General features: G+C 46.0%; 1 long non-coding RNA gene across 1 annotated transcript in view; it reads right to left on the bottom strand.

Annotated features, from left to right (window-relative positions):
* Nucleotides 1-13,994, bottom strand: part of LOC113884897 — a 244,947-nt gene that overhangs the window by 42,358 nt on the left and 188,595 nt on the right. Inside the window, exon 3 of the long non-coding RNA XR_003509040.1 lies at nucleotides 11,926-11,980. This is a non-coding gene — a long non-coding RNA (uncharacterized LOC113884897). The remainder of the gene's footprint in view (nucleotides 1-11,925; nucleotides 11,981-13,994) is intronic.

The following is a 13,994-nucleotide window of genomic DNA, read 5'->3' as shown; positions in this document are numbered from 1 at the left end:
TTTGGACTTGAATTGCAACACAAACTCTCCTGGGTCATGAGGCTGCAGATCATGGGCTGTGTCAGCTCCCACAATCACACGAGCCAAAGTTCCTCACAAGAAATCTAAGTCTTTCTATATAAAGATACATGCATTTATACACACACACACATCCTCTTGTTCTGTCACTGGGGAACCCCGGCAGCCACACCTTCAGATGGAGACCACAGGGTTTCTTGTCCTTCACGTGGAGAACCCAGAGGTGCCTCAGAGCTGTCTCTGCATCCATCCCTGAGGCCACCTGGTTGCTGGCTCCTGGCCCACCATCCACAGACGGCGTCCTTCCGTCTTCCTACTCACAGTCGAGAGAGCCCACGCTCACCACTCCATGAGCTGTGACTGTCAGCTGAGCTGGACCCAGTGGGACACTTAAACACATCGCCCTAACTGAACACCAGGGCCATCTCCGTGGGGACCCCTTCTGATGTGCACACACTGCTGTTCATGTCCTCAGGTAATCATCAAGGCAGGCCTGATGCTGTGATTTCATTATACAGAGCTCTCTGCATGGTCCACAGCATCACCGGTCTATTCCAGGAACTGACGGGTCATCCCTCTGGAAGGGAACATTCCCTGGAATCACTTACACACAGCAGCTACACTACTCAGATGTGTGTCTAACAAACCTCAGACCTTTGGCTTTGTGTGTTTAACTTTGGTTGTAAAACCACTCTCTGCAACCTCTCCCCTTCGCTGCTTATGCTTTTCTCCTACGCTACTTCTCCAGTGACAGGACACCAGTCACCAATAAAGGCACACATTCAGTTCAGCTCAATTAAAATCACTTTTATCAGTGTCCACCGAGTATTTGTGCTGGGGGCACCGAATCAGTAAGAGGCGGTCCTGACCCCAGGGAATCCTACCAACAGACACCTTTAAGAAGATGCATTCAAGTTACCGCCGTGTCCTTCTTATGAAACACCTTAAACATGAGCATCAATGTAAGGAACTGGGTGTAAAGTGGGAAGTTTTCATTCCACTGGGGGTGGACACGAACGAGAAATAAACGGGAGGCTCCCAGGGGCAGGTGTGGTGAATCCGTCCTGGCATCAGTCTCTCCACGCGTCACCCCAGCTGTCCCCCCCCAGATGCACACACAGGACCACCCGGTGCGACCTCCCCCCAGCCCCCAGGACCCACGGAGGCGCAGCAGGGCCCATAGCAGCCCAGCCTCAGGAAGCACCCCTTCTTTATCTTTCACTGGCTGTGTCTGAGTCCTCAACACTCTTGCATATTAACTGTAGTTTGTGCCAGGAGGACCGTGCTATAAATCTAGTATTTGCAGCTCCATTTACGTGTCCCACAAATGCCTGCTTAGCAGTGAAACTGCACTGCTAAATAAGCAAACTCTCAATGAAAACATCGATCACTGTCTTCACCTGGGGCTTCATTCAAACTTTAAAGTGAGGGAACTAAAATACACACTAAAACCACTCCACCTGCATATGGTCTGTGGTTGCAGGTAATGAAAGCACCTCAGACATGCACACACACACACAATCCTGCACCTGTGTATTCAGGCAGAGCTCAGAAATATTTTTTACTAATTTTTAAAACCTGAAAAAAAGATTGTTTTTGCCAAAGATGAAATAAACTCATATTTCTTAAAAGCTTTAAACTTTAATACTGAGTATTTTTACAATAAAATGATTTCCTGGCATTATTTTAAAATGTTGTTTTTGGCAAATATTAAAGCTGCCTTTAACCTCAAAACAAGTACTTCTGTGAGGCTGGAGTAACTTCTGGGGCCCCTCCCACACCTGGAACTCAGAGTCCTCCCTTCCTGAGCAGCACCTCTTCTGGGGATACAGGCACCATGACGCCCCAGAGGCGGTCACCAGGTCACAGGTCAGAGAACAGAGCAGACTTCTCATCTAAAGTGGCATCTAGCTGGCAACTCTGAGCAGAGATGTCATCTTACCATCTTTCACAAGGGATCATGTGACACCCAAGCCACAGAACCTAATTAAACAGGAAAGGTATAAAAGCCCACTCCTGGGGTACTTTTTCTGCTCCCTTCTGATGCCTATGTCAGAAGCTTTCTCTATCTCCTTTATACTTTAATAAAACTTTATTACACAAAAGCTCTGAGCGATCAAGCCTCGTCTCTGGCCCCAGATTGAATTCTTCTCCTCTGGGGGCCAAGAATCCCGGTGTCTTCGCATGATTCAACAACAACCTTTCATCTTGGGGGCTCGTCCGGGATCATTCAGGACAAAGTAAGGATGCTTGGAGCTTTAGTTCTTTGTTCTCAGAAAACACGTTTTCTGCTGTGCTTTACTAACTCTACCGTGTGCTTGTGTGAATGAATGACAGGCCCTGCGTGAAGCAAGTAAGGAGCCCTGCTCTGCGGTTTCACGGTGATCTCATACGGCTTATGGCAGAAACCTGTTGGGGGTTTATACCGACCTGCCGATGCCAAGAGGCATCCAATGTCTCCACAGGGAACTGACCAGAAATGGGCAAAGCGTGTGGACCGAACCCTCCTTTCTCGGTCAAACTTTTTGGTCTCTTTGACCACTTCATAAATCCTTGGGAATTAGAAGTACTAACCTAATCTATTGGATCATAGACTTTCAAGGGACTTGTGATCTATACTGTTATTGTATACTGTGGCTTAGGTCCAAAACTTGAATTGGTAGTCAAGAAAGCGCCTAGCCTCGCTAGGAATCGAAAGTTCAGAAGCTAGATGGAGCTCTAGCTCCAAGAGCATCTCTGAGGTTAAAGGTTACTCAGATTGGGACTGAGATGGGTTTTTTCCTTTGGTAACGCCAGCTCTTAGTGGATCAGAGGAGGCTATTATACTGGTGTGGCGTTGCCTGGAAAGAACATCTCAGTTTTATGTTCGTGTCTGTCTTATTGTGGTCAGGAAATACTCAGAGTCATGCACAGGCACTCAGGTGACGAATGTTTCCCCTAGTAGTCTTAGCTTGGGAGGCATTCTGGAAGGTTACTCTGATTGCACCCTGGGTGACATCAGAGGCAAGCAAGGTTAAGGGTGAAGAGCTGGACGTCAACTAGGGATGCTATCAGGTCTACCCCTGGTACATCCTCACCCCATCTCGGTGGTAGAACTGGGAGGGACGCAGACTGCACCTGCATTGGTAAGGGACAGACTAAGTCCGACCAGGAAGGAAAAGCTTTTGGTGTAACGTCTGTCTACACCCCCATCTAGAGCAGGGAGGGACGCCTCCGGTAGAAAAATGGCGCTGGTCGCTTTTTTTCTCTCTTACAGATGGGAGCTAACAATTCCAGCCTCACTCCTTTGAACTGTATCCTGAAAAACTGGGATAGATTTGATCCCCAGGGCTTAAAGAAGACACACCTGGTCTTCCTATGTGATACTGCATTGCCACGGTATCCATTGGAGGATGGTGAACGGTGGCCAGTTGGAGGGTCTTTTAAGTATAATACTATTCTACAATTAGACCGGGTCTGTAAGGAACAAGGGAAATGGGTAGAAGTAGCATATGTGTTGCCCTTTTTCTTTCTGCGAAATATGCCAGACTTATGTCCTAAGGGTATAGATTTGGGCGTGAAACCTTCAGCTCCCTCCTGTCCTCTTACTTTGCCCCCATACCTGGAAATCCAAACTGAGATTCAAACTGCCCACATGGAGGTCCAAACAACTCCTGTCTCAGTACGACCTCAGACTACTCTGGTTTCAGTAGAAACTCAGACCATCGAAGTAAGAGATGAGATGGAGGACAGGAGACAAAGAGAAGAGGAAAAACAGGTTTCTCCAATCTATCCCTGGGATCATATGCACAGAGCAGCCAGAGAGACTGAGGAACAGCCACACAAGCTGTTGCCCCTTTATGAAACACCCACTGGGAGAAATAATCAGTCTGTGAGAGTTATAAGCCTTTCTCTTATCAAGAAATACAAAGAAAAAAAAAACAAAAACAGAAACAAAAAAAAAAAAAATAAAAGCCCACTCCTGACAGGTTTCAGACAACTCCATGGACCCTAATTCCTAGTGAAGGCTGATGAGAAATGACCAATGCTCAGAATCTTAAGGGACCCTGACAACCAACGGTACCTGAAGCAGAAGATATTAAGAAGAGGTGGCAAGAATACACAGAAGAACAAAAAAGATCTTCACAAGCCAGATAATCACAATGGTGTGATAACTCACCTAGAGCAGACATCCTGGAATGTGAAGTCAAGTGGGCCTTAGAAAGCATCACTACAAACAAAGCTAGTGGAGGTGATGGAATTCCAGTTGAGCTATTTCAAATCCTGAAAGATGATACTGTGAAAGTGCTGCACTCAATATGCCAGCAAATTTGGACAACTCAGCAGTGCCCACAGGACTGGAAATGGTCAGTTTTTATTCCAATCCCAAAGAAAGGCAATGCCAAAGAATGCTCAAACTCCCACACAATTGCACTCATCTCACATGCCAATAAAGTAATGCTCAAAATTCTCCAAGCCAGGCTTCAGCAATATGTGAACTGTGAACTTCCAGATGTTAAAGCTGATTTTAGAAAAGGCAGAGGAACCAGAGATCAAATTGCTAACATCTGCTGGATCATCGAAAAAGCAAGAGAGTTCCAGGAAAACATCTATTTCTGCTTTATTGACTATGCCAAAGCCTTTGACTGTGTGGATCACAATAAACTGTGGAAAATTCTTCAAGAGATGGGAATACCAGACCACCTGACCTGCCTCTTGAGAAATCTATATGCAGGTCAGGAAGCAACACTTAGAACTGGACATGGAACAACAGACTGGTTGCAAATAGGAAAAGGAGTACGTCAAGGCTGTATGTTGTCACCCTGCTTATTTCTATGCAGAGTACATCATGAGAAACGCTGGGCTGGAAGAAGCATAAGCTAGAATCAAGATTGCTGGCAGAAATATCAATAACCTCAGATATGCAGATGACACTACCCTTATGGCAGAAAGTGAAGAAGAACTAAAAAGCCTCTTGATGAAAGTGAAAGAGGAGAGTGAAAAAGTTGGCTTAAAGCTCAACATTCAGAAAACTAAGATCATGGCATCTGGTCCCATCACTTCATGGCAAATAGATGGGGAAACAGTACAAACAGTGGCTGACTTTTGGGGGGGGGGCTCCAAAATCACTGCAGATGGTGACTGCAGCCATGAAATTAAAAGACGCTTACTCCTTGGAAGGAAAGCAGAGACATTACTTTGCCAACAAAGGTCCGTCTAGTCAAGGCTATGGTTTTTCCAGTGGTCGTGTATGGATGTGAGAGTTGGACTGTCAAGAAAGCTGAGCACCAAAGAATTGATGCTTTTGAACTGTGGTGTTGGAGAAGACTGTTGAGAGTCCCGTGGACTGCAAGGAGATCCAACCAGTCCATCCTAAAGGAGATCAGTCCTGGGTGTTCACTGGAAGGACTGATGTTGAAGCTGAAACTCCAATACTTTGGCCACCTGATGAGAAGGGGACGACAGAGGATGAGATGGCTGGATGGCATCACCGACTCGATGGACATGAGTTTGGGTGAACTCCGGGAGTTGGTGATGGACAGGGAGGCCTGGCGTGCTGTGATTCACGGGGTCGCAAAGAGTCAGACACAACTGAGCGACTGAACTGAACTGAACTGACAAGCAAATGATTTTTAAACCAGGAGCCTTAAGTCTGACATTTCTGAACATCCCACAAACACGTGTGCACATAGAATACTCGGAGAATTCAGAGGAGACTGAGATTCAAGGTCCAGAAGAGCTTAGAGTTTGAGAGAATTCACTGAGCTTTTAGACGCATCCCACACCTCACCCTTGGCTGTGCATGTTCTCCATGGCTTCAGACTCAACACTGACCAAGATTTTGTCCCCAGAAGTCAGGACACGGTCACACTGTCACCTACCTTGTAGGTACCATCCTGGGATGATGATAAAGAAAAAGAACAGAGGTTTGGGGAAGGTGTTCTTGGGAAGCAGGCTTGCTCTACAGGGGACAGGGCTCCACACGAGGTCCTGGGGGGGATGCCAGCAGGGGGATGCTTGTCCCTGCCCCCAGTGTGAGCCCTGGGAGCCCCTCAGACAAAGCTGACCGTCCGCCTGAAGCTGCAGTCTCAGACCCACACAGCACCTAGGGATAGACAGCCCATGGCCCAGCCTGCCCCACGAGCTGGGCGCCACTGAGCCCGACGTCAGCTGCCAGGTTCCCCAGGAGACCTTCAGCACAGGCGCTGCTGCAGGACATTCAGACCTGAGCCACAGGCCTTCTGCCTCCACACCAACCCGGCAGAGACCACAGACCTGAGGAAGGCATCACAGGCCAGGGTGGACAGGGTCCGAGGTCTGCCCTGCACAGAAGCACCTGCTCCGGGCGAGCAGGGGCCGAATCCGGGTCCTGGCCTCTCACAGCACTGACCTTCCCACGTGGCGCCAAGAGGCCACCAGGCTGTGAGAGCCCTGAGGTTAAGATGAACCACGTGGTGTAGGACAATTCAGGTACAGGACAAAACTACGGACTCACAGCCTTTCACTCTGGCAGCAGTTAACAAGCATGACGACTTTTCTCATGAAGCCATTTTCAGTGCGCAAAATACAGCCCTTCCAGCACAGGACTGTTTCCGTCTCCTGTCGATGGATCAGGGTGGCTGGTCATCAAGGCTTGGGCTGGAGGAAGAGCACCATCAGGGCTGAGACACCCGCCTCCTCCCCTGGCGCCCCCGGCTCCGCCTGAGTTATTCTTGGTTTATGAATCACATCATCTGGCACCCCATTCCCACAACCGCCGTTCTTTTTGGAAAGAAAAAAAGGTATTATAAATAATTTCCGTCTCTGGGTAAAGGAAACTCACTTGAAGGATTTGGTCTTCCAAAGACAAGACATCTTATGTTTAACCTAGTAAGTTAAAAGACCATTCACCTGGCATTTCGAAACGCGAGGCCTCCCAGGTAAGTAACTGTTCCACTTCACTGAACATCTTTCCAGCAACAGACCCACCTGATGTGCTCACCCATCTTGTGCCCTGAAGCTCCAGGGGCCCTGCGGGCAGCTTCCCCCCAACCCCACCCCAAGCCCCTGCATCAGGGTTCCCAGTCCTCACTATTCTGTGGTTTCACCGTGTTTCACAGGAAGGAGACACTGGGAAGGTTAAAGACTTACTAAAGGTCATAATGGAATCACAAACTGACTCAGTAAAAATCTGCATCTGGGTCTCGGCAAGACCCTCAGCAACCGTGTGGCGGTGATGCTGACACGCGGTGCCAGGGCTCGTCACCGCTCTGATCTGCAGGCAAGGGCACTGTTTCCTATCTCACGAGGAAGCTGGAGGACTTGCCGGAAGGAACGTGAGAAAGCCTTACAAACTAGAAACAGCAAAACCACAAGGTGTAACATCCACCATTCACATTGCAGACATCACTGTCTACACAGATCTGAGAACCGCACAAGTCAAGTGGAAGAGAACGAAGCAGGGTTTTGTCTCCACAGACACACTCACTGCCAGACTCTCACCAGACCTGCCACTGGGGACAAGCTCTCAGGCATGTCTGTGGCAGGAAGAGCAGCTCACTCACTGATTTCCCTTCTCTTGTCCATCTTGACATTAAAGGCTTTTTATAACCTTCGGCTCAAAAGAAACTTATGGGGTTTAAGACTCAACAGAGCAAACGTTTCCACTATTTTCACCATTACATCCCCTTTGCCTTTGACCTCAATATGCAAACTTCCCAGCAGCTGTCCACACGCTAACAGCCCTGCTTGCAGCTCGACACCATGTAATTGGGTCCAGTGCCCACAGGCGTCCAAACCCTGCCTGATGAAGCACACGGGTTCAGCATCCTAATAGAAATACAAGAGTGCTTACTTGGCCTATGGAGGCTTCTTAACATTAAGCACCCGTTACAAAGGTGCTTATTTTAACCCCACATTTTATTTTGCCAACACACACAAGGGGACAACCAGCCCCAAGGGGATGGAGGAGCACCTGCTGACCGCATCCTGAATTAACCCCTCAGGAGTCAGACACAGGAGCGAGGGCAAGAGCCAGGAGCACACTGGAGCCAGGCTCACCAGCTCCTGGGGCCTGGGGACGATCAGGTCCCTCCTCAACCCACGTCCAGTACCCAGGTGTGGCGTATGCACCCCAAACACGGGCCAGGCTTCCTGCCACCCTTACACCGGGCATGGGAGGCTGGCAGTAAGCGCCAGACAGCACATCACTGGGAGGAACCCAAGGTGAGAGTCACACTGAGTCTTCGTGGACATCACGCCACAGGTTGGCTAACACAAAGACCAGTGCCACAGAATATATGGCAAGTACTCCAAATCTTTCCACCAGTTCTTATACACAACTTGGTTCACAATCTTTCTGTATTCCCTGTGGAGCTATAAATTCATCTCAAACATCAAATACTGCCACGTGCTCAATCCACTGGATACTTCACTGCTTAGTTGTTATTATGAAACTGCACAGTTAAGCACTACTGCTGCTTTACTACAAAATCAGTCATTCTTATAACTTCCAGTCATTTGTGCTAGCTGAGCAGGCTGTGTCGTGATACCTGGGGGGTCGGTGGTGGGGTGTAAATGCTGTGAGATCGTCAAGCTCAGGGGCAGAGCCCCAGCCCACTGTGTCACCCCAGCAAAACAATTTATTAAGCTCACTCCTGCCTGAGTTTGATTTTTCCCAAATGGCATGAAGAGGCCAAAGGAACGGCGAGGACAAACCGATACAGAATCAGACCATCTAAGGCAACTGTCCCCGGTCTTTTTGGCACCAGGGACTGGTTTTGTGGAAGACAGTTTTTCCATGGACGGGGGGAGGGGGTAGGGAATGGTTTGGGGATGATTCGAGCGCATTCCATTCATTGTGCACTTTATTTCTATAGTTATTCCATCAGCTCTGCCTCAGGTCCTCTCAGGCATCACATCCTGGAGGTTGGGGACCCCGGTCCAAGGACCAAGACCAGACCCTTCACTGGTCAAAGACAGCCTGTCTGGGACACACACTCAGGACCCATGGTCTCCCCTGTGGAAGGCACAGCTGATGCATCACGTGACAGTGGCTACTTGTAAGTCGTGTACAGACACATGAGACACGGAGCAGCAGGGGGAAGATGAATCACCCTGGGTTTCACACAGAGGATCCAAGCTCCGACCCACCCACTCAAGAGAAAGTATCTCAGTGCTCATGTTCACCCCGAAGTTGATCTTTCATACAATTTACCACCTGAACCATTTTTGAGTGTTCACTTCCGTGGCATTAAGTACATTCACATTGTTGTGTGACCATAACATATATTTGTATCATCTGCAGAATATTTGTATCATCCCAAGATGAAGCCCTCTACCTAGGCCAATGATCTTCTTCACCAAAAGTTTGCAAAGTCTTCTATAAAACCACGAAGGTGAAACAAACCATATTCAGATTCCTAAAGACCCTATTTGCCATTAAGATACAAGAGCAACAACTACTATGTCTCAGCCTGAAAAAATTTCCAAACATTTCCTAAATAATTAAGCAACTTAATTAGACATATTAGATTGAATTATGCAGGAAAAAACAGAATTCTCAAATCTTTTGCTTCCAAAAGCTACAATTTCAGCCAACTCCTCTTTCATCCCACTTGACATGATTCTTTCCCATTTCCACACCTAAGTTCACAGCCTCAGGTCCTCAGCACTGACTCCAAAGAGAAACACTCAATCATGTAAACATATTTTCACGGAAACTGCCCACAAATGGCCTCAACACTCAAGTCACAGTGGAAAGGAAGCTTTCTTAGTTCTAGAGGTTGGCTACTTGGATTCTTATAAAAAGCAAAGCAAGAATCTCAAACCGGAAATATTTTCTGTATTCACTTGAAACTTTTTATATAACGAACTGTCTAAAAATATAGGAAACTCACCTCAATATTTAAAGTCCATTTAGATTCCCACAGAACAGTACTTTTTATTAATTCTGTCACTATTCTTTTTTGCATCTCAGAATCAACAATGTCTCACCTGGAAGAGAAAAACTAATCTGGAAACTGAATTCCACCTTAAACTGTGTTGTACTCATGGCTGTCAATGGACACTGCTTGCAAAATCTTTGTTTCTTTGCACGTGACTAGTTCACATTTTTCATTACTAACCAAGACCTTCAGGAAGCAGAAACAGGCTCAATAAATATCCAACCATTATTTGTGCTCTAAAGATCACAGCCACTTACTGACAGACTGTGACAAGGCTCCCGAGGGACTGCTACGTGGACCGACGCCTCACACTTGGGAGCCTGCTTACTGGAGAACTCCATCAACCACTGTGAGTGGACTATCTCCCCTAAATTCTATCATATGCTTTTTGAAATAGCCCCTCAATTTGTGTGAATTGCTATCAGTGATGTAGAAACTACTTCTACGTATCAGTGAGGAATCTCCTTTTCCGGAAGGCTAACACATATTGATAATTTATAATGGAAGGGAACCACCTATCACTTTTCCCTCATGAGAAGTCAGATATTGTGGACTCAGATATTATTCCCTCCTCTTTCTGCTCCCATTACCTTTTCCTTAGAACCCTTACCTAAGATTGTGCAAGGAACCAAAGAGTTATAAGATTTCATAGATAAATGTAATCATACCTTGAGAGAACATTCAATTGCTACCACCATTGCTGCAAATAAGTTAATGAGTGTAGGAGCGGATGTACAAAAACATATTTCTCATAAAAAAAAAAAAATCTAACCATGTTCTAAACAAACTTCCCCGTAAGCAGTAAATTTGCTCAAATTTTCAGCTAAGATGTAATTGATTGGACAAAACCAAAACAGAGACAGGTCTATGAACTTTTTGAAAAATTATAATTAGCAATATAATCTATCCATATCATAAGTTTAAAAAATGAAGATCTTATTTTTCCAGAATACTCCGGATTTTACACTGGAAGGTACAGTATAAACAATGCCTTGTCATGTACCAGTGAGACCCCATTAAACATAACCTCCAGTCAAGACACTATTTATGATAAAAGTAGAGAAAAGCCCAGTGGATTACACTCTTCTAATTATCACGGAAGAGTCCATTAGGATTCATTTTGTTCAATTAGAAAATACACGAGGAAGTATCAGAAGCCTGTTTCATATCCAACAAGAGTATCCCAGACGCAGACAGACATGAGACAACTGATTCTGGAAATGAATAAACTCTAATAAAACCCTGTGCACAAAAGAACCAGCAACTCTACCTTTTCCTCAGGACTTGAGTCTCTGAATTAAATGCTGGAAATTAGAAGCACAGGCGAGTGACTGAGATGTAGACCTGCAGGATAACACTCCATGTCAATTATTTTCTTTGTTTAAATTTAAAACAACAAAGTTCCAAAGGATTTTTTTTCAGGCTTTTCCCTCCATCGTGTTTCCTTAAAAGCAATGCAAACCACCTTAATTACAACTGCCAGCCACATACGTCTGTGCGACAACAGGAAACCACAGGGTCATAGCATCTCCCGCTCTAAGACATGCATACTGTTGATTTATTCACAAAGATCCTCAAGGTTTTAAGAACATAACAACTGGCCAGTCCTACCCTGAGAGCAAGGAAAGCCTCGACAGCAAGAAGACTCTAAATCCATTCCATGCTAACCAACAACGGTGGTTTGCCTTAATAAATATCATCCACAAAAGAAACAACTGAAATTAATATTAATATATTCAACTTTATAAAACAATTGGCTTCCTTAAAAATTCAAGGCAACAATCATCTATTTCTTTTATCAAATAAAAACAAATCTCTAAGTTCTGGTCATAACTCACTATAGAACCGAATCATTCTTTTTTTTTTTTTTTTTGCTTGTTTCAGTCAATATATGAAATAGCTACCTTTAAAAAATCAAGATATCTAATTATGCAATCATATTTCTCAGTTTTGCACAGATATAGAACCAATAATCTCAAATCAGAAGAACAAATGCATTTACCTGTGTTCCTGTCTGGTAAGATACAGCAATGCTTCTGCAGAATGCCGGGCAAAACCTGTTTCAGAACAAATAAATAAAAGACATGTGGTTATCATTCAGGTAGAGAAAGGCATCTAATCAACCGTTGCAAGTGTTTTTCTAATAAGGTCGTTTGATGCTGCATAGTCATCACGCCCAGAACGATCTAACAAATTAAACAGTACTGAAAAATTCTGATGACATACATTTTTCATTAAAAAGGTTAATCAGGTAAGTGTACTGATTATATATGCTGCTCCTAGGATGGTAATGCAGTTCTGTTTAATGTATGTTCCTAATGGGTCCTCCAAGTGCCTTGAAAGCTGCACTCAGGGGGCTCCTACACTAAGGCAAATGGCCCACCAATTTTGTGATGGCTTTTAAAATATGAGATGCAATTAGAGCCTGAAAATGAAGCGTGTTGGGGCGGAACCTTGAGTCTATCTTCTAGGATCTAAGTCGAGAAGCCTTTATCACGAATGAGTCACAAGAAAATGTGAAAGAAGAGCCTGTGTTTACCTGCACAGTTTGGTAGTAAAAGGTGCAGAAAATACCTTGATAAGCAAAAGGAAGCTTAAAGTCATGCAAAGGCTTTCCCAAGAGGCTACAGCAACATAAGGCAACCGCAAAGCACAGACGTACACAGAACTTGGGACTGAAGAGATCTCTCTGGGAAATTTATGATTATGCTTTCTCAACTCAGTTAGGGCAAAAGCTGAACTTCTGTCTTAAATCATCCACCGATGAGGCTGCAACCATTCCTCAACGCTCCTCCTTGATTACAAACCCTCAGCATCCTCAGCCAAGAAGCAAGTCATTCAAGTCTCTGAGCAAGTCATTCAGCCAGCGGAGGGGGGCCAGGGGGTGCTGTGACGACCGAGCGCTGCCCTCGACCAGCTCAGGGTCCAGCTGAGCAAACAACAGACTTGAGCCGATATTATCAATGTTCACAGCAGTTTTCCTTTGGAACAATGGCTCCCTTCCCACCCATGCCCTTATGATGCCTTTAAGTTGGGGCAATTCTGCACATGATACAGCCCACAGGTAGGACGAAAACGCATGTGATCATGAGAAAGTTCTGCCAGGTCCTGCAGTTAAAGTCACTTGACCACAAAAGCCTCTCGTGTTCCTTCTGCCTATGAACACCCAGAGGGGAAAGTGCTGGCCTGATTCATCAAAACATTCACCTAATGGGTGTCCCTGTGTGCATCTCTGTCTCAGGGGACAGTTGAAAGCACTGTTGCCAGGCTACTCTTCTTTTTTTTTATTTTATTTTTAAACTTTACAATATTGTATTGGTTTTGCCAAACATCGAAATGAATCTGCCACAGGTATACAGGCTACTCTTCTAAGGAATTACTGCCAACAGATAAGCCACAGAAATGTGCAGAACAGGATGCCAGGGGATCCCTGGTGCCTGTCCTCAGGGCCAAACTGGTATCACTGACTTTTCCCAGGAATACACCTTGAAGAAGTGGACACAGTACCTGCAGATCAGGTCACAGCCTGTAACCTGCCACCACTGCCATGCGACCACAATGCTGTCCCCATGAGAGCTGATGGAGTGACACTGGGGGCTTTGGAGGGGGGTGTGGGGTAAACAGGAGGCACACGTGGGGCAGGCAGGACACTGACTCACACTGTGGAGAGAGGAAGGGGGACGCAGGTGCTAAGGTGGTTGTCTAGTCAGCACTAACTAGCCCAGTACTAACTAGTCCAGCACTACCTAGTCATGCACTAACCAGGATAGCACACCATCCCAGCACTAACTAGCCAAGCAATACCTGAAAGTACTAGTTGTTCAGTCATGTCTGACTTTTTGCGACCCCATGGACTGTGGCCTGCCAGGGACCTCTGTCCATGGAATTCTCCAGGCAAGAATACTGGAGTGGCAAAAATCCCATTCCAGTATTCCATCCCAATGAGGGAATCCCCATGCCCTTCTCCAGGGGATCTTCCTAACCCAGGGACCAAATCTAGGTCTCTGGCATTACAGGCAGATTCTTTACTGTATGAACCACCAGGCAAACCCTCAGTACTCAGTCGTGTCC

The sequence above is a fragment of the Bos indicus x Bos taurus genome, chromosome 27 (assembly GCF_003369695.1).
Source record: "Bos indicus x Bos taurus breed Angus x Brahman F1 hybrid chromosome 27, Bos_hybrid_MaternalHap_v2.0, whole genome shotgun sequence".
Taxonomy (NCBI): Eukaryota; Metazoa; Chordata; class Mammalia; order Artiodactyla; family Bovidae; genus Bos; species Bos indicus x Bos taurus.
Note: the sequence above shows the minus strand (reverse complement) of the source record. Positions and strands in the feature narration are given on the sequence as shown.